Source organism: Pteropus medius, unplaced genomic scaffold (assembly GCF_902729225.1).
Source record: "Pteropus medius unplaced genomic scaffold, Ma_sr-lr_union100, whole genome shotgun sequence".
In the NCBI taxonomy this organism is placed as follows: domain Eukaryota; kingdom Metazoa; phylum Chordata; class Mammalia; order Chiroptera; family Pteropodidae; genus Pteropus; species Pteropus medius.
Window position 1 is genome coordinate 3,687,946 of NW_024352785.1, and position 22,529 is coordinate 3,710,474.

A 22,529-nucleotide genomic window follows, 5' to 3' on the forward strand; every position below is an offset into this window, starting at 1 on the left:
CCTAAGTGGTGTTGACTGTGATCCAAAATAGATAAAAAGAAAAAACAGACCAAAATAACTGCAAACTAGCAAAGATTAAGTCAAATCATTCCTTATACTCCTGTCCCAGCTACAAGAAAATAGTATCCTCTAAAGAAAATTTCTTTTGAAATTTCAAAAGTAGGCTGATGATGAGAGGGTCAGTATTTAAAGGGCAGAGGAGAAGGGCTCAACAGCAAACTGTGTGCAAGTACGGGATGTTTACAAATCAGGTACTCATTACTTAGGGAGTGCCTGAACTTTAAAGAATAACGTCTATGCAGAGAAACTTGAAAAGCGAACTGAGTGCCCATAAATATATGTATATTAAAATAGATGTTGAAAAGTTAGGATGCTCCCACACATTTGAAAATTGTTTTACACAAGAGGAAAAGTAAGCATGCAGAACATAGAAGAAAGTGCAAATGTATTAACCATTAGGCCAATAATAGCATCTGGCGTTGTCAGTTGTCATGAAATGTCTTGATATATTTCAGTGGTTAATAAAAGGATATTACCATGTGATAACTGATGGTTTTATACCACTGTCTGACTAGCCTACAAGTTGCTGAAACAGCAAATCATTTTACAAGCACTCTAACAAGCAAGCACTAGAAGAATGCTTTTCAATATTGAGATTTTAAGATACAGACTACCTTGAATACCTCCTGGCTTTGACATGATTTCCCATCAAGAGGACTGTAGCTGAAATAGCGTGGGGCTTTTATGCATTGGAGAATGTGGTAGGGAAGGCAGGGCCCACTAACAAAGAATGGGGGAAACAAAGGAGATGATGTAACATCAGTCTGCCTATAGTAGCAGCAGAAACAGCATTTTAATTTCTTAACAGTTCCCTGTTTTCTGTAAGTAATTTCATTTGCATTTTTGACAAGATTGATATTTAACAGTTGGCATATTATTAGTCAAATATTATGTATAGTAGTAACAAGCAGTCATTGAGAATCATTCTCCAAATATTACTGAATATTAATAAAATCTTTAATCCAATGTGGCTAATGATTTATATTCACCAAATTGCACTGTCACTATTTTGTAAGCAAATTTGGTATTTCTTTATGAAGAGAATAAGAGTTGTGTTTAATAATTAAATTCAGCCTAATGTGTTTTACAGAATTAACATTCTAGCTAATAAGATTTCAACAGACACACAAAACCCATCACAGGGCAGGTGAAAGGATCTGTTTTAAATACCGGGCCCTACAAGCAACCATAATTATTATTATTACAAATAATGAATTAATGAGTTACTGAGCTTTTAGGAAATCTTGTCCTGTAGTCAAAGAAAATCACTTGTGATAAAGTAATAGGACTCATTATTATTACTGCTACCATTTATATAACAATATTAAACTTACAATAGTAAAAAACATAATTTATTTGGTTTTTACTATGTGCCATATTTTGGACCTTTTCCATTAATATTCCTTTTGCTTATAACCACCCTATGCAGAAGGCATTATCATGTTTTCACTAAAGAGGGAACTAAAATGCAGAATAACTGACAATGGCACTTAATCAAGGTGAAGTTTCAAATCCAGATCTGCCTGAATTAAAAAATTGAGCTTTTCCTCTTATGCTGTAGACATGTATAGATAAGATTGCCTTTTGGAGTTTAATGTACTTAACTCATAAAAACTAGATAAGTGGCAAACTAAAGTATTCATTTCTTCTGACTATAAAGATAATCAGTTTTAAGCAGACAGAGGGCAGGCTCCCTAAAAGATGAACAGACATAGCCTGGAGTAACTACTGCTTCTGCATAGGTGACCTTGTTCCCTGGTGCTGCCACCCCTACCTCAGAATAAGTGAAACCATTTTGCCATTCCTCAGATCATACGTCTGGTGGAGCTGGAAAGATCAGGATATAATTCCTGGCTCTGCCGCTTCCTGACTGTGTATCTGGGAATACATTTTTCACCATCTCTGAATTTAAACTTTCTTATCAAAATATAAATAAAATTAGCACAGCCTTTCAGAGTTGTTATAATTAGGGACACGTATGGAAAGTGCCTAAACAGTGGTTGGGACAATAAGAAAATCAGAATTTCTTTACCCACATGCACTTCACAATTTTCTTGAAACTAATCATTTTCAAAAAAGGTAAACAGTTCTATAAATACTGAGTATGATCTAACAAATCCATTGTATATTCCTGCTTTTATTATCAGAATGGGTTCTCCTCAGGGTTTCTCCTACAGCCAACCTGTTTTGGAAAACTAGGGAAAAGTTCATTAGTAAGAATCAAGGTGATGAAAAAAATCCATCTCAACACAGGAAGCCTATGTCATATTAAAAAGAGATGGGGTACTGCATGGAATGCTTAAGACATTGTTATTAGGTCTGCCTTCATTGCAAACTACTGAGAAAATCCTCAAACCTCTAAGTACCTTAGCTTTCCCCAATTTTAGGAAAGGAGTGGAGTGACTGATGTCTGCCCTAACTTTGCTGGCAGCTTCTTCAAACCATTCTCATTTAAAAAATAAGAAACTTAGATGCAGAATTTTGACTAAATTAAGCTAAAATACAGACAGTAAGCCCTGTCCTATTTCCCGAGCGGTTTGTTCTGGGAAGAAGGGGACAGTGTGTGCAAAAGCTCTTGGAAAAGATGTGTTAGTACTCTTAAGTTTGTTTCCATTAAGAAGAAAAATGATCTTGAAAGATGGAAGTTTTAAGATAGATTTTTAAAAAATAATACTGAAATATACTTTGAGGAAAGGATGTGGGAATTTCTAAAAAGAAAATTATTGAAAGCTCTTTCTTGGTGAGGTTTAAGTGTCAGCCGAAGACAAGTTGAACTGTATGACTTCCTGAAATTCCTCTGAGCCTAGGGTCTTTGAAATTTAACCTGGAGCTTTCAGACCACACCGTTCTTTTTTTTTTTTTTCATTTATTGGTTCACTTGAAAAACATTTGCTGAGTGTCTACTATATGCCACGTGCTGCGCAAAGCTCTGGGGCATACAAATGATCATATACGATGCAGAGAAACAAGGCTCCTGACCTGCAGATGCTCCCATAGAGAATGAGCTTGCTGCCATGAGTACAGAGCTTAAGTGAAATGGTGAAGTAAGTACACTTGTCTTCATCGTGTTTTCACCAGTCTGTTCTGCAGCTCCCAACCCCAGCCTTTCTTTGTTCATCATCTGAGGACCCCATTCAGGTCTGGCCTGTCTTGCATAGTGCTTTGCTCCAATCTTTCTCACCTTTTATCTCTCCTTCCCTGCCATAAAGATCTCAGATAGGAGGACATTGAGTCTTAGCAAATGCATTTTAACAAATATGTATTTCATAACCACTCCATTGGAGATTATACTTTAAAAGATGATCTTTATTACTGTAAATTAATGATTTTCTATGATAATGTGTAGAAAGAAGACAAAATGAAGAAAAGGTATTTAGTCCAGATGTGGGAGATAGTTAGTGAGAGATGTAATTCTTGGTACTCTGTAAATCACACCACAAAAACTTTGTTCTTATAAAGCCAACCCTTCGTCTAATGCCCTTTTTCTTAGGATGCCAAATAGCTGAGGCTCGATAGAACATCTGCCTAAGGACTTCATATCAGTCCCCTACATCATCTGGAATGAATGTTTCTTTTATAATGCTGTATAGATTTCCGTTTCGGTGTAAGCATTTTATTTCTTTTGGGAATCCTAAAACTGTATGCTTCTATGATTTAAGTTGAAGTTATCTCAGGGGAAAGAAAATTTTATAGAGCAATAAAAAAAGATATTGTTGAAATTCTGTTCACCCCTTGCCTCTTCAACTACCACCCAATTCAAAATACACGTAGATGTAGCCTAGGTCTATACCATTTGAAAGACAAGTTAAAAGTGCAGTCAGACATCTGGATGTTTCCAAGTATCGAAGTGTTTGCCATTATGTAGAAAAATATATGGAGGACAGCCAGTCTGTTAAAATGCTAGAGATGGTTTATGAAGACTCATTCTTATTACCCAAAGTATTCCACAAAGGGCAAAATATCTTCACCCCAGTTTTCCTGTGAAGACTATGTAAAAAATGATTTTCAGAAAAGATAAAGGGGGCCTGTCTTTCTGGGTAGTATCAGATACTGGCCTAGAATAAATGCTTTTGGCTAGTCTGATAGGTAAAATTATCTACTTCTAATTTTCAATGTCTGGCATTTGTCCATTGTAACTGACCTTCTGATACTCTATTCCCTGAAAAGCATTTCTTTCCTCCCTCAGCTTTCTCCATTAACCAGGCAAATATGGATAGGAATGGTCCTGCAAACATAAGTTTCTTAAAAGCAAAGACAAATATAAAGCTTTAGTTCATTCACATTAATTTTTTAAAATTTCTACATTTGGATGAAATTAACCCTATTTGCATCATAAAACCGACAAGTCCATATAGACTTTTAACACCTCATTAATCTTACTTTGTTACACTGGGGCATACTCCAGCCAAAAACTGGAAATTTGATTAGTTGGTTCCATGCATTAGCTATCTCACTGGTATGGCATTTTAAAATATTTTCCAGATACACAAAACCATATTAGTTTTTTCAAGATCTGAATGGGGTTAGCAAAAAAACATACCAAACAACCTCCTTATAAAACAGTTCTACTTTAGCTACCAAAAATCTGATTTTCTCTTAGGGATTTTTTTCCCCTGATAAATAATATTCTTGAAGAGAATTATGCAGGCTGAACTTTGATTTGTGGTAACCTTTCAGCTCAGAGCATTTTCCCCTCAATCCTTTAGATTTATCAGGATCTAGTACATTTTTTACAGTGGCAATTTGATAATAATTTTCAATTTTATACAATACTCTGGGGCTTTCAGAAAATCATTCTGATGGACATGAATCCAATTGGAGTCATTTTGAAATGGGTAGTCAATTTATTGGATTAGCTGATAAGGTGATGAAAATCTCTTCTAATCAGATGGATATCTTTAATGAATCAAAAAAAAGGCTTTTTCATCCATCTCTAACTCATTAAAGCCTTTGTAAATCTCATAGAATGACTTAATGGTAATTTTATGTCCCTCCTTTCTTCTGTGATTTTTAAACAGCTTAGCAAATTTTTCATACAGAAAACTGTGTATCACAGCATAAATGCTTCAATTCAGAAGCTAATACAGCCCCCTTGCTCACAAGGAGCTGGCCAACGAAGCTGAAATCAGGAGGACACCAAAACTAATCTATTTTAGATTCTCTGAGACCAGAAAAATAAGTTGTAATGCACAAGGGCATTTTCTCCTGGAGGTTTCACCTGAGATTTCCATCTCTTCTCTCATCTCCACATTAAGCAAGAAGAATAGAAACGTGGCCTGAGGCAAAGCAAGGCCTTTTCCTCTAAACTCCAGAATAGTGTCACAGTTGGTGAAAGCAGCTGATTTAACAGTGACTTACAACAGATACATTCATCTAAGGATTATTTCAGCATCTCAGCAAAATGACTGGACAGTTAAAGGCATATGCCCTTTTTTACTATCCTTTTCTTAAACTGATACTCATTTGCTAAACTCTTATACAATAACAAGTGTTACCCCTAATAAAACCAACACCCATTTTTCGTTCTGTTGGTATTCAAATTAATATCCACTATCTTTTTTCTCCTGTGGAAACCTGAAATATACTTTTTCTGTCACTGAAAAACTGCTATAGCCTAAGGAGCTCATCACTCAAAAAGCATCCTCAGTATTCTGAACAGGTATCTATATTCACTTCAAATGGGAACAGGAAGACAAAGGCAAATTTAATTGCTTTTCCAGGGTGTTAGATCACTTACCATAACATATGTGCCACCAACACCCCTGTGAGCCTCTCATCTCACCTATTAGCACCTCATCCAGCTCCTACTCAATGACAAAGTCACCAAATACCAGACTGAAGCTGATGATTATTTTTAATCACAAAAGGTGTACAGCTATTCTCTTGTAATACAAAAACATCCATCAATCATATGCCATTTTGAGCATGTGTCATTCTAAAATTCAGAGTTTTAAGATTAGCTCCTTTTAAGCATAAGATTCTTTTCTTAGAGCTTGCATTTCAGAAAATAAATTTAATCACGCAAGAAAGTATAGCTTTTAAACTTGCAGATGCCTGTAAAATTTGATCGTGTGTTTTTATAGGAAAATCGCAAATTTATGTGACTTTCATATATATTTTTTCTCCATCTGTACTTAGCCCAAACCATTGTGTTTTGTTAATAAACACTTATTACGCTATTTAAAATTTTAAATATAGATTTTAGGATTGGATTTTAACCTGTTTCCTTAGTTTGCACATTTCATATCTTACCTGAAAGAAGCTACATGAACTTTGCTGAGGCGTTTCACATATTCTCCTCATCTCAAGTGTAGTCTCTAGGGAATAATTTCTTGTGGGAAGTAACTGGAGGAGTATCTCCATTGTTCTATGGAAAAGTAAGAACAGCTGCAATTTTTTTTTTTTTTAGCTACAAAAATTTTAAGAATAACCTATATAGAAAAATGTCATGCTAGGGGCATTCCTACTTTTCCCTTGACTAAACACAACCAGTTGTAAAGCATTTATTTACTAAAAAGAAATCTGTTAACCAAGCTGATGTCTCAGAAACACGCCAAATATCACTAAACAGAGATTCAGTAGTATTTTTTTCAGCACTGTGGAAGATAATGTTAAATACCATTTATCGTGTCTAGGTTAAAATGATTAATGAGGTGTATATTTTCTTTTTTTCCCTCTCTTTCTCTTTCTTTTTCTTTTATTTATTTATTTTTTTTGATCATCAATAGCATACCAAAGTTATACCTTCCGAGTTTCTTGTATATGGCAAAATTATGTGAAAAGACATGCTTTTTCCTCGATATTGAATGAATGGGAAAAAATTAGAAAAAAATATATAATACTAAGATTATTTTATGTAAAAAATACATAACATCAATTATATAGACACATGTAATTTCTGAATTTTTCTCATTTGATGGTTTTTCATACTGAAATTAAAAGGGTAATTTGTAAAATGTATACATAAAACATTTTTAAAGATAACTTTGTTTAGTTCTTTTGTTCATAACATTGAAACGTGATTGGGGCAGTGTTTGCTTAAGCAAGATTTTCTCTCTCCTTGGTAAATTGTCAAATAGCACCTAAATTATACCCCTGGGTATTTCTAAACTGTACTTATAATTTTGAGTACGCTATTAGAAGAACATCTGTAAATAGTCTGATACATGAGCTCACTTGCAAACATAGTCATATTGGTATTTCAAATAATCACTCCAGATTTTTTTTTTAAATCATTTTGAAATCAGATAGCACACAAGGAGGTAGGTGTCGAAATTAAATACAAATGGAGATGAGGTCATTACTTATATGCTAAATTTTTTTTCTTTTGGGTTCTTTTTTGTGAGGTTACGTTTATGTTTTTATTCCCGTCTGAAAGCTGAAAAAAACAGATGATTCTAAACATTGTGCTATGTTTTTGACAGCATTGTCAGAGCCCAGGTATGATTCTCGTTTCTACATGATATACAGTGTTGAATACTTTCCCTGAAATACAAGTATAGTAAGAATGAAAATGTTAATATAATGATAATATTCAAAGGTTTTACAGTATTTTTTTTCTTGAACAAAAATAAAAATAAATAGAAAAGTCCTGAGAAATATTCTGAAAGAGTGCAAATATTGCTTTAATGGACATTCTGTGTCCATCCACTTCACTATGTCTCTAACCTCAATGAATGAAATTGGATCATTGTTTTTGTTTTTGAAACCCAACCACACAACAAAGATTATTAAATACATAAAGGAGATACCATATAAACCATTAAGTGTTGGTTTACTGTTTTGTTATAATGTAGGATAGAAACAATAGAAATGATATGTAAAAATAATGAACAAAAAAGTTGAAGGAATAACATATAAAAGTTTACATGTGAACACTACACCTAACCAAAGAGAGAGACAATTATGGAGCTAAGCTTTTGTAGCAGAATCACATTATATTAAAGAGACCAGATTTTGCCCCACCTTACATTAGGGCAATGTTTAAGAAAGTGGAGAATCTGGTAGCTTTGTTCAGTTTCACAGAGAAATGGTCTCTGAGCACATAAAACCGCACTATGAACCCAATTATTGAATGAATTCTATTGGTCTTCCCAGAGTCTAAATAAACACTATCTGTAAATTAGCCCATAGAAAGAGTGATTAATGCTTTCAGTAGTCCAATGATACTACTTTTTGGACATTGTAACTGTGGATTAAATTTAAAAACTATGTATCTTTCAACGCCTTTTCTGTGTTCTTCATTGTGCTTAGTTCTGGACAAACAGAAGGCACTCAGGCACTGTTTTACTTCCAGGCTAGAAGTGCCTTAGACACAGGAGGAAAAGGCTGAGTAGAATCTAAATAACCATCCCATGATGTGATCACAAATTCAAAGCCAATGTGAAAAGATTGGCAAAAAGAACCTCCTCAGAAAAGAATAATTTTAATAGCAAAAAGTAACTGAGAAGTCAACGTCAAAATGGAAAATATTGCAGAGATAGAGTTTACTGTGCCTAGAGAAAAATCTCTTTCACTCGAGGAAAGATATATTTAAATGTTTCAGTGGTGCTGTTGAAATTCCAAAATAGCATGTCTAAATTAAACTGGAAAATTGCTTCTCGGCCTTTTAGCTAAGGTCAAGTCAGTATCTGTTCTTATCAGTTTAATTAAATTTGAAAATTTGCAACAAAGTGCTAGCAACTTAAAATGGTACTTGTACTGATAATGATTTATATAAAATACCTAATATTAAAGGAGAAATAAAAGAATGAGGGAAAGCGGGACCAGGAAGAAGAAATTAGTTCTACAATTTTCTGAGTAAAATAATTTGAGAGGAAGACTCTCTCAAATTTTGCATCAGAGATTTGATAATTTTTTACTTCAGCATTCTCATAACTGATTTCTTTATATATATCCAATAATTGAATATTCTCTTTTTCATGTTAAAAGATGAGGCAAAGAAAAAAATGCTTGAGCAATATCTGGCATGTTATTTCTTTACTCAATCTAGATAAACGTAGCACACCTAAAACTATTTTCAATTTATAAATAGATTTTTTAAATAGAATTCACTAGGAAGAGGCACAGTGATCCACTAAAAACCACTCTTGGCATATTTCTCAGGATTAGCTCAGATGAAGGGATAGATACAAGAGCAGCAGATCAGTGCTGTACAAGTTGACTGTCTTCTTTATTTAAAAGAGCTTCATAAAGGTAGCTAGAGACTGACATCATGAAAATATTTTTTTATTTTATATTCTTAGAAAAAATTCACCGTTTCATTCGCAACCTTAAAACCTATACCATTAGATGAGTATCCACCAAGGTGGGAAAGAGAGACATAAGTTCAAGGTATTTTAAAGTGTCAAAAATTTAATCCAATTCTATACTAAAGTGTTCCCTCAAGTTTCTAAAGGAAATTTAGTTTGAAACATGTAATCAGTTTCTTGTGTCTGTAATCCTTTGCACCTATGATTAGTTCTTGTTTATATTAGCAAATAAAAAAGATTTAACATAGGTAAAAGGTTCTCTGAGCTATTTTCTATTTTAAAAAATCAACATCGCAAAGAAATTTACTCAGCTGTTATAAGAACTGATCATGTCTCAATAGTAAATGATGATGATGATGATGACAATGGTGGTGGTGTAGGTTAGGTTAGGTTCCCCGGTTGCAGCCATTGGATCAGATACAAGTTCAAATAAAATAAAAACTAGCAGGTTAGAAGGGTCAAACAAATGAAGCTTTCTTTGAGATTTGGACCAGCGTCTGGGCCTAGTAACTAGGTTTCTTAATTGAATATTAAAAACTATCACTCAAGCATGAAGACAACAGCGATGATTGTGTAATGGCTTTCTATTGAGATTATTCTTGTCTAGCATATGGACCATTTCACATCACACGTCACAAGTTTTGATACTTCTGACATCTTAATCTAAAGTAGATACTGTTTAAAATCCTGTGATCACTAAAGTGCTCTAAAATATGAGCTATTTAAATATGTATTTCCGGGCAATTAATGCCTACCAGTGACAATGACCAAATGTTTCATTACAGATGGTTAATGAAAAGAAATCATATCTGTAGAGGAACATGAGAGAATTAACTTGGACTTTTTTCCCCCTTGTAACCTTTCATATTGCCATAGAATAAACAGATTTAACACAGTAGTTCTTTAATCTTCTTTAAAAGCATGATGAGAAATTTCCAACATAAAATATTAGAGCCTGAATATGTTTATTAGTCAATAATTAGTCAATTCCTGAACTGGATGTTGAACATCCAGTTCAGGAATTTCATGAAAGGTTTTCAAATTTATAGAGAAAAGGTCAAATTAGTTTACGTAGTATGGTAAATTATTTTCCCTTCTGACTATATGATATTTTTTAACTTAGACATTGTGTTTGAAGCCTAATAACACAGAACATTGGATCACAAAGGATAGAGGAAACATAAAGTCACTGAGTTAATGCTATGTCTGTTTTAATTAACTACTTAATAAAACTTTTTAAAGCAGGTAAGAAACACAACAAGCACATACAGCAAGATTACAACTATGTAAACAAACAAATTAACCTTGGAAAAAAATAAGAGTAGAAGAAAACGCACCAAATTATTAACTGTTTAGGCAGTGAGACTGTCAGTGATATTGTTTGTCTCTTTCGCTTTACTTTCATTTTAATAACTAGAAATTAATTTAAAGAAAAAGTATGTTATTAGAAGTATTTTAATTAAGACATTTCTTCCTACATAAGAAATCGTTTCCATTTTTACTGCTGCTTTTCAAGAAATGTGACAACCACCTTCAGCTGAAGTTTTGTTTTAGTGGTGGTTTCTGCAGGAAAAAAATGCAAGTGTTTTAACAAGTGGTTTTGTAAAAAAGACAATTCCTCATATACATTGCCTTAATTTAGGAGTTCTAAGGTTCAAATCACAAATTAAATGGCTTCCAGAAACATATTTAATATACACAAGATGAATTCTGTTTCATTTTACTTCTCCAAGTATGTTATCTTTTCAGTGGTAAATGTTGGCCTCTTTTCAGTGCATTTGGCAAGAATCGAAGTATTTTCTCAGCTATGCAAGTGATGATTAATGATTCAGTGCTCAAGAGCATTACGATGATTTTCACTGGATCCTCGGTAAAAAAAAATATATATATATGTATATATATATATATATCGTTTAAATTTTTTTCTGCAAATTCATATATGTAAATGGAAGAACAGGATACAGCTAAGATCACATGGCACAGAGATAGAGAATGCATTTAAATAAAGGTATTTCATCATCCTGAATCAACTGTTCAAACCACTCCCCCTAATTTATGGAAAGTAGAATATTAATATATTATGATGCATAGAACTTCGAGTAGCTAAAAAATAAAGATAGCCCTTCCTTTGCTGTAAATAAAATGCTCATATACATACCCAAAAAGCAATAATTTTCTGTTACACCAACACATTCTGAGAATATACAGAAACATATAAAAATAATAACAATATTTATTGAGTGGCTGTGAAGTACTGGGCACTGAGCTAGGTGCTTATAGATAGTTTATTGAGGCTTTTCCACATTTCTAAAGGTGAGTTGCTGTGTCCACTTTATAGGTAAAGAAACTCAGACTCCAGAACAGTAAATAACTTACGAAGTTTCCCAGTTCACAAGAGATGGCATGGTGATTTGAAATATACTCTGTCTGATTTCAGATTTCTGCTATAGTGTGGTGCTGCCTTTACATTGCTTGAAGGGGCCTGTATTAGGTGGTGAGCCTGAGTCAGAGCTTTTAAACAACCTTATCATAAATGAGATGTTCATTTGTTCTACATGCCCGCAAATCTGGAGAGAAAAATCTTTCCTGACTAGAAGAAAAACGAATGCTCATCAGTGAGGAAAGGATGAATAAAATAGGGGTATACCCTACAGGTTAGCTTAGAGGACTTTCCTCAAATTATATTTAAGGGGAAAAAAAATTTTTTTCTTGTCAGATTCAAATCTAGGGAAAGAAAGTTATGAGAACAATCAGCCTGAACCTTCTTTCTGTGTTGAAAATAGCTTTTAGGAAATAGTTTAAGCCGTTATATTTAATTATTTCTGCCTCTTTAATATTTTAAAAATTTAACCTTTAAAATAAAAAATAAAACAGCGTTAGAGGGCAAAAACATGTTTTCGAAAGACAAATATTTCTTACGTGTGTGTGTGTGTGTTTTAATTGGTTAGTTGATAAGTAGATTGGGTTAGTTCTTTATTTGGTGTTTGGTTTGTCAGTAGGTTAAGATTTTTATTATCCTTGTGAGCCAGGAAGGAATTGACCCTAAGTATTTAAATTTTTAGAATGAATACAGTTTTAATATTTTCTCTTGGTAATGTGAAAAATCCAAATAGTGTAAACAATTTAAAAAGGTCAAACAATACATAAAAATGAAAGCAAATAAAACATACTGTAATTGTACCACTCTTTGATAACCAGCATTAACAGTCTGGTAACCAAACTTTCTAGCATGACTTTGTGCATGATGGATGGTTGGGTAGATAAAATTTTACATAACTATAATATCATACATTTATGCACGTAGTGGTTTTATTTTGAATGATCATTTTTTTACTTTTGTTAACTTCCTACCTAAAACTAAATAACTGCCCCTCACTCATGAGCCCTAGGTAATTCATATTAGAAACTTGTTTATCTTTTCCATATTTCCCTTATTTTATAATCCTTTGCAATGATATGTGAGGATTTTGCAATTGTTCGTTTCACAAAAATTAAATTAGGTTTTTATTTGTGTCATTGCTTTTTCTCCTTAAAAATATCTTAGGAAACCTTTCCAAATGAGTTAGTTTAAATGTGATTTATCTTTTTTAATAGCTGAATAATATGCCATAGGGTAGAAGCACAATGTTTTATTTCCAAATGGTGGAAATATAACTTAGTGTGTTTCTGTTTTTTACAAAAAGCATTACAAGGAACATTGATGGACCTCTTTGTTTTAGATATATAAGGGTCGTACTTTAATGGGATAGATTTTCAGAAGTGGATTTCAGAGTCAAAAATATGTGTAAATGGGATGTGGTTCCATTGTGTAGTGGTTAGCACATCTGCTTTACACACAGAAGGTCCTGGGTTCATGCCCCAGTGGAGCCATGGTCCATGGTCTACAGCCATGCCACCCTGAACAAGCTTGATGTCTGATCTTGGAAGCTAAGCAGGGTTGGGTCTGGTTAGTACTTGGATGGGAGATCACCTAGGAAGTCCAGGTGGTGTAGACATAAATAATAATAATTATTATAAATTAAAAAAAAAGAGTTATTAGGATCTTAGAACCTGTGCTTCAGTAAAATGCTCCCTTAAAAAAAAAAAAAATATGTGTACATGTTTATTATACTAGATATTTCCAGATAGATTTTCTAAAACCCTGTAAGAAGTTCTATTTAACATGGACATCTTAAATAACAACACAATATATATGCTTTACCACAGGAAATAAGGGGCATTAAAAAGCCTTTCTCTTTCATTCCTTTTATTTAACCATATATTCACTGAGCACCTAGATGCCAGATACAAAACCAGTCTATCATTTCACCTAAGATCCGCAGAAATAAAAATTAATATTGCTGGATTCAAGAATTTTCCACATAGTTTAAACTACTTTTCAGTTCCTCTCAAATATATTCTCCAGGAAAGCATTTGAGAATCATTTCTTTCATGTGGGATTGTTGGTTACTTGGTTGGTTGGTTTGTTGGTTTCCAGTCTACTCTCCATAGAAACACTGTCGCCGTGTCCCTATTATTGATAGGAGTATCAATACTCCTATCAGTTGTGCTGGGCAGAAAAATGATTCAGAACCAATGCTGCAGGCATTAATATACCTAACCAAACTCCCTGCAAAATAATTGTGTGATTTAAAGAGGTACAGAGTATTTCTGTCCCAGAAATCAAGATGGCTTGCTTTTCCTGTCTGCATTCATATGCCATTGTTTTAGAAATGTTTACAAAATTTAACCCAGACTTCTGAAACAAACTAACTTTAAAACAATTTGATAAATGCAGCCCAAGCAAAAATATATCATTTAAAATATACATAATAGATTTTATAAGGTACCTTAAATGGAAGTTAAAAATAGCAGCAACCCCAGAATTCGATAAAGAAACTTTGTAAAATCAACATAACTTACTTATTGTTCTGCATCCGATCATATCATATAAAGCTATTTTGGATTTTATTTTTAACTGACATAGAAGGGAAAATGCTGTATTAATTGAGGAAAGAAATCTTTGAATAGGAATAGCATTGACTTTTAAATTATTGGCCTTATCTTGCTCTTTTATGTATGCTCAGAATAGTGACAGCATTTTCAACAATGTTCCAAAAGCCATTTAGCTTACAAAGTAGAATTATTGTGATATGGTACACTTAATGCATTTCTTCTTCATAGCATCTTATTTCATAAAAATCAATTGGATTTTATGCCTTGCATAGAAGGCCCTTCTTCCACAATGAAGTCAGAGTTATTATGGATAAGCTGGCCAGATATCATCAAATGCACTAGAACCTTTCTATAGTATTTATTGTTGTACAGAATGCAGTGTAAGGCACTCTACACGCTGCGAGTAGTACTTTCTCTAGCACATCTATTGTAAGAATGCTTTATAAGAAGCTATTAATATTACAAAGGTAGGCAAGGGTATCTTGAAGTTTTTCAGAGAGTAGAAATACTGAAGTAACAAAAGAGCTGCCCTAATACAAGATTATACATAAAATTTACCTAGCACAATGGCTAGCCTGTGGTAGGCATTCAACAAATATTTGTTAAATTAATGAAGGCAGTTCTGTATTGTGTGAATGATAACCCAGGGTAAGACACTAACAGACACAGGCAAAGGATACAAGTTTCATTGATGGAGATAAGGAAATAATACTGGATTTTCATACAGACAAAAAAATCTTATAGTACATGGACTATAAAACACATCTTCAATATGCTCTCTTCAAACTTTGGCCAGGATTATTTGATTTCAGTATTGCTTAAAGAAGTAGTCTCCAAACAGTTATATGTAGTACTTTTGCAAAATATGTGTATTTTATAAGTCGACTACAGCTATTAATGCTAGAATATATATATTTTTAAAGTAATGTGAATGTGTGTTTTTAAAGGATGGAATAAATATTAATAGAACTAACATTTCCCTGCACTTCAATGGCTCATTTTCTACCAGAAGTCAGAGACCAAGATTAAAAAAAAAAAAGAAAAAGAAATAACCAAAACACTTAATGACTATCTGATGTCCTTCTCGGCACAATGGTCCTAGTTCTGTCTTTACGCGTTTAAGAGCGTTTTCCACAATTATTTTAAGATGGCATCTCTCAGTGATAGAATCCAGCAACAAAAAACATCAATGCAAAATAATTCCATATTCTATCCAGATTTTATAAATCAGATACAACATGTAAATCAGTACTGTTATATGCTAGCAAATGTGGTAAGTTATTACCCGACAGCAAATAAAAACGTTAAAATCATAAAAGTTATCCTAATATATCTTAAAACATTTTCATATCAAATATATTAAATAAGGAAATCATATGCACACAAACCTATCATTAATTCCTAAACCTATAATTTGTGAATTCCATTTAACATTGACCATTTCTACACTACTTAAGATAAAGCAAATGACATTAAAAAAAGAGATGCTGAATGATATTGCCCAAATTATAGCACAGAATTACAGTATCTAAATCACTATAATAGGTTCTAAAGTCAAGACCTTTATAAGGTGAATCAGGGTCCTATGAATTATTTATTTGTTTGCTTGTTTGTGTCATTCTAGTTGGCTGCAGGCTTAACCAAATAAAAAGATGTTCAGTGATTCACAGTGTTAAGGTTTATCTTCATGAGCAAAAGAACTTTAATTTAAATCCCTCATTGTCTTTAAATGAGAGCTTAAGAAATAGAGCAAAATCTTTGAATTAAAGCTAACTAAGATTTATGTGGATTCATATAACCCCATATTCATAGATTGAGCTTGTATTATAAGACAGATGTTGAAATCTCTCTAACTTGGAATATTCCCTATTCTCCAAAATGTCTTTATAACAGTTAGAGAACACTTTCAATCAGTAGATTAAAATGATTCAAAATAATTCTTAGAATCACAACTTAAATGATTTCAATTTATTAAGATCAGAAGTGATTGTTAATCAGAAAGTTAGGAGAGGGTTTCCAAAATGAATCTTTTTCAGTGATTTGATAGAATAATTGCTGATCAATAATAATCAGTATTGTTACTTATATATATAATTTTCGAAAAGAGAACACTAAAAAGGAAAGAAGTCCTGCACTATCATAGAAAGGTTTCCCTCTCAATCAGGGGACTTGAAGAAAGAGCTATGGTCCACAAGTGGGTGCTCCAGGAAAATTATTTCTCTAACGGATTTGACACATCTTGCAGTGGATTCACACTGCCTTGGCAAGCAAATGGATTAGCTTTGATGGTGTTGCCAATAAAGCCACAGTCTTTTGTTGCCGTGCAAACACATTTCTCTCTTTCTTTCTATGGCCTCCAGCAAACTACACATGTTACTTTTGTTTGGCTAATTTACTGTCTTGAAAAAGGGAGTTTGAAACTACTTTTCAGAGAAAACCATTGAAACTCCTTGGCTGGCAGCATCAGAATCACTAGCTTCAGAAATATCACCACAAAGCTTTTACTGATCAAATGGAAATACGCAGAGGGAATTAAAAAAACTTTCTTAAATCTAACCAGCAAAATTCCCGCAAACCTTTCATACAGCTTGATTTTTACAAGCCATCTGTTTCCCAAACAGACTATGTTCTTGGCCTTAAACATCCTTCTTCATTCTCTTTCCAACAATGTTCTCCATTATTTAGCTACAAGATTAATAAAGATCTCTGAAATGAGATCACTTTTCTCACAGCTTCTCTAAATTGCTATTGTCTCTTAAAGAAGTTTTTTAAAAATTTAAATTTAAAAATTTACACTGTTTCTTTGACATGTTTTGATACTAAATTCAACTGTTGTTTTAATCAGTAACATAGTTTGCTTGTTTAATTGCTTGTTTAATAGCTTGTTCATTTCTTTTGGTGTTCACATTTTCTTCATATTTTAGAATACCTTTTAACCTAATGAGAATCTTCTACTCACGTAATCTGGAAATGAGATGGTAGATTTGCAATTACAGGGTGCAGAAAATTTTTTTCTATTGTTTTGATCAGGAGATCAGCTGTGATCTGTTTTATCTATAAAGTGGATTTAATTAAAATTTTCATTTACTATGCAGTGATTTTTATGTTTTCCTTTAAAAATTACGATAACATTAAATCAACACAAAAGATTTTTAAAAGAAATTTCAACTCTGGTCCCAGTGTTGATTGGAATTAAAAAAAAAAACAAAAAAACTTCATACACCTAAAACTAATATAATATTGTATGTCAACTGTAACAGAAAAATTGAAAAAAACTTTAAATTTATTTTCTTTTCAGATGTTCATTATCACCAATCATAGGGAAATACAAATCAAAACCACAATGAGATAGCACTTCACACTCATGAAGATGACTATTCCTCCCCACACCCCTGCAAAAAAAACCCTAGAAAATAACCAATATTGGCAAGATGTCGAGAAATTGGAACCCTTATAGAGAAGTTAATTGCTGGTGGGGATGTACAATGGTATAGCCTCTGTGGAAAACAGTATGGTGAGTCTTCAGAAAATTAAATAATTACCATATGATCCAGCAATTCCACTTCTAGATATATACATGAAAGTATTGAAAAAGGAGGGACTTAGATGGTTACATCAATGTTCACTGCAGAATTGTTCACAATAGCCAAAAGGTAGAAATAATCTAATGTCTATTGATGGATGAATGGATTAACAAAATGAGGTGTATACATACCATGGAACATTATTTGTCCTAAAAGCAATGAAATTCTAATATGGTACAACATGGATGAGACTTGAACACATAATTCTAAGTTAAATAAGCTAAACACGAAAGGACAACTATTGCACAATTCCACTTAAATGAGATACTCAGAGTAATCAAATTAATAGAAACAGAAAGTAGATGGTGGTTACCAGGGACTGGGGGGAGTGGAGAATGAAGAGTTTTTTAATAGGCATGGAGTTTAAGTTTGGGAATATAAAAAACTTTCGCAGATGGGTGGTGGTGATGATTGCACAACAGTGTGAGTGTACTTAACGCCACTGAACTGTACACATAAATAATGGTTAAAATGGTATATTTTGTTATGTATATTTTACTACAATAACAATTATTTTCTGTTCAAGAAATAAATGTGTTAAATAAAAACAAGTGTTTCTTAATAGAAATGAAGTTAATCAACTCAAATATTCATATTAGTTTGAAGTTACTTTGTCCATTTAACCTCGATTGTTAATTAACTTCATAATCTAGGATATTAAAATTTCATGTTCTATTCTGGGCTTAAAAACATCAGTGGATATTTGCGACCTAATAAATATGAACCTTACCTGATGCCTGTGTCAAGGAAATCATCTTTAGGAGTCCTTAATGAGTTAGATATTCCAAAGACATTCAGGAAACCTGATTCCAACCCCGCCCCCCCACCCCTTTAGGATCTAGTGGAATTATCTCCATGAAGGATAGATTAAATAATGTGCTCATCTTTGTGTCTAGAGAGACCAGGAAATATTAGTATTGATGCCCGGAGAGTCACTTGTCAGGTTACAGATGAAAACTATGCTTCCATTATCCAATGAAGTAAATATCTCTCAAACTATACTATTGTAAAAACTTCTCTTGAATGTATACATAGTCTAGATTTTCTAAAATGCATTTGTGTGACTGGAATGGACCACATGACTGATATACCAAAGCATTATGTGTAGTTTATTTACTTCTCTTAACCACTTTTGATTTTTTTCTTTTTCTTTTATACCCATTTTTTTTTGTTATTGTTTTTGCTTTGATTTTGCTTTGATTTGTTTTCCTTTGGTTGGAGAAGTTAGAAAGCCATAATGTTAATTTGGTTTTAAAAGGATTTCATAATAATAAATTGTACCACTTCAAACCATGTTTAAAACATGTTTAAATGTTTAGAAGTTTTCAGCTATTTATAATGAATTGATAGTCAAACCACAAAAATAAAAAGTACCTAAGTTATTTTAAAATGACCAAATGTTCTGGAGTGTTTTTTGGTTGTGTTGGTGGTGGTTGTAAGTTGCTATTTTTATTATTAGAAATAAATTCATTTTTACTACCATTAAATATTTCTTACATTCATTATGTAAGAAAATAAAATGGAAATGTTTCTTTTCCCCACTTCCTTAGAATGTAAACAACTATAAAACTGAATATTTATATTGTGTACATTGTTTCAGGGAAAAATATAATAAAAAGTAGTTTGCTAATAGTAAAGGGAAAGAACATACCATTTATACACTATTTCATTGCTCTTTAGTGTTGTAGACTTGCCTTGAAGAGCACATACACATGCTTCTTTATTACCCTTGCTTTAAACATTATACATTTATATTAAGAAAACCATTCTTGACTTCTGACAGTGTTATTAATCTAGAAAGTCATTTTTCCAGCATTTTGTTTTTACATTTGTTTTTGCATATGCATAGATATTCATATAAATGCTTGAATAGAAAATTTCAGTTTTATAGATTCAAATAAACCAAATTGCCAGATAATTTCATATTTATTTGAAACGTATTTTCAATGTTTATTTTTTTTTTACTCTGTAATAACTATGTGAATTTAGGTTTCCCTATAACTAGGAACAAGAATGCTTGAATTTTCATGTTTACTTGGTATTTCCAAAAACTATCTATTCTACAACTCAGCCCGTGGGTACAAATTTACCAGAGCTATTCCAGCAGATGTCTCTTGATTCCATTTGTAACTTCAGAAATGATCCTCTTTCTCTGGCCTGCAAAAAGCATTCTGGGTGTCTCAGGCCAAAATACCCTCTTCAGTAAGCTATATTCAAAGCTTGTTTTAGAGGAGCTCCTCCCAAGGATAGGACTACTACAGATGTTTTAACCTTGTTAATAACTGCAGACTCGCTAGCACTACTTCAACTAGCTTCTGTTCTGAGTGTAGATTATCCTAGGCTTTTGTTCTAGGGGAGAGAAGGGAATCAATTGTTTTGAAGTTATCTTTGTAGGGAAGTGTGGTCAGTTTAGCTGATTTTCACTGTCAGTGTGGAATTTGGATATTCAAGCTTTCTATGGATTTATTAGTTTACTATGTGATCTATCATTTTAGCAGGATTTAGGAAGAGAAGAGAGAATATATTTAACATTTTAAATAAGAGCCTATATTAGTCAGGGACCAGGCAAGAAAACGATGGCACGAACAGATTTATTGAGAAAAGGTATTGGCAAATGTGATCTTGTGCCATGAGGTATGATTAAACACATTGGGGCTAGCAAGAGTATGAGCTGTCACCTACTGTGCCTAAAGGGACGAGAGTGGAGTGATAATTGAGAATAATATAAAAGAAGCTATGGCTTTCAGCAGAGGAAGCCAGCTCTCTAGCCTAAACAACCCAACAGGGTGGAGGCAAAGAAATAAATACGTTGACTTCTACTGTAGGGTTACTGGATTTCGTTAACCAATGTCACCATAATAAAAATAAATTAAAAAATACGTATATACATACATACATACATACATTGACTTCACTTTTCTTACTCTTTCCAATTTCCAGTGGGTGGCTCCCCTTAAGCAAATCTGATTGTAAGCCAGAGGGCATGTGAGCCAGTTTGTGTCATTTGTTGAGGTCAGATTTCTGGGGCTTAGAGAAGGCAGAAAAAGGTGTGAAGGAGGTTAGAGAGTAGTTCTGAAGAGACAAATATATTATTCACTCTGGAGTGTTTCTATTATCTTTATGTATGTTGGTGATTGTATGTGTATATGTGTGCTGTGTGTCTATAAGGACAGAGAGGAAAATTGAGAAAGGTACAGAACAAATATACATAACAGTAATTACTTATATAGTCTTTGGTATGTGCCAGGTACCGCTTGAAGCACTTGAAATATATCAATTCATTTATTCCTCATAGTAATTCCTTGAAGTTGGTACTGTTATTTTCTAGATGAGGAAACTGAAGCACAGAGGTTTTAAGAAACTTGCTCTCTCAAACATCTAGTAAGTGGAAGAGCTGTGCCATATTGTGGCCAATCAGAAAAGCCACAGATAGTTATGTATTTGTGTCTGGCATGTGTGTTCATAGCAAAATAGATGTGTGTATTTCTTCCCTTTTTTCATTAGAAACTCAAATATTAATTCCAAAGACTCATGCCTCACCTGCCCTGTTTCACTCATTTACATGCTTTGCCTGTCCTCTAAAAGAATGTGAATTTGAGACAAGAGACCTCTTGATCTATGGAAAGGGTGAATGAATAAATTTCATATGTATCGTTTCTCCATAGACAAATCTTTTGCTAAATATAACTTAGTGAGGGTTATAGATTCTCTTCTCCCAGAAAGCACTTCAAGTGCAGCTATTCTTTGTTGCCAGTTTTGAACAAGATATGTCCCTTAAAAGATAGCTTACTCTCTAGGTTTATAACATCTTACTTTTTCAGTCAAATCAAGATAACAACAACTGAGTCATCTTAGGTACTTTTGTCCATACCAAGAAGTGCCTTCTTCCAAAGGAGCCAACTGGATAGCAGGCACATTTTCTGTCTAGAAGAAACAAAGAATCTATAAACTAGTCCCACATGTAAAAAAGATTGAGGTTTCCTTCATATGCTTCTAAAAGAATAAAGGAATTTCTCTTTCCAACATACTCAGTTTATAGATCTGAATTTAGCCAAAAGGAAAAGAATTAGAAATAGTTTTAACCAATTAAAACTATTGCCTTTTTTATCAATTCCTAAGGGATCTACAAAGCAAAATATTATTTTCAGTTTTATATAAGAAGTACAGATAGCTTTATATTCCAATGATAGACTTATGCCAGAGAAATAAAATACTCTCCTATTGTTCAGTCCAGTTTGGTCCCATTCCGTCCCTCTATTTTGTGTGGTATGTTTTGTTTAGCCTTTAATATGGACTCTGGGGAGCTAAGTGGTGGGTGGTGCTTGGTTTTATTCTGTATACAGTATTATTGGGCATTATTAAAAATGTTTTATTATTTTCACATGGAATAGTAAAAAATATCCTTTAAAATTAAACCAAATACAGAGCAGAATTGAAGATAACAATAATTCAGTTTTTCTTGGGGAATTCCCACTGAAAAATTATGTCTGGATTGTAATCTGTCTCAGCCATGACACAAAGCAACCACCATAAAACTAGGTTGGTTATATGCTAAGGAAATTGAGATAATTGCTAAGGAGGGTTAAGACAACAGTATTAGAAGCATAGACCTTTATGACTAATACAACAAAACTCTCTGCCTGATACTGTTGCTTTTCCTGTTATGACTATTGAAAAAAAATTAAATGTGTTCTGAAAC

The 22,529-nt window shown here is 33.0% G+C and overlaps 1 long non-coding RNA gene and 1 pseudogene across 1 annotated transcript in view; both read left to right on the top strand.

Moving 5' to 3' along the window:
• Window positions 1-22,529, top strand: part of LOC120590794 (uncharacterized) — a 538,201-nt gene that overhangs the window by 391,121 nt on the left and 124,551 nt on the right. The gene's annotated exons all lie outside the window — the stretch shown is intronic.
• LOC120591055 (uncharacterized) lies at window positions 8,653-8,789 on the top strand (annotated as a pseudogene).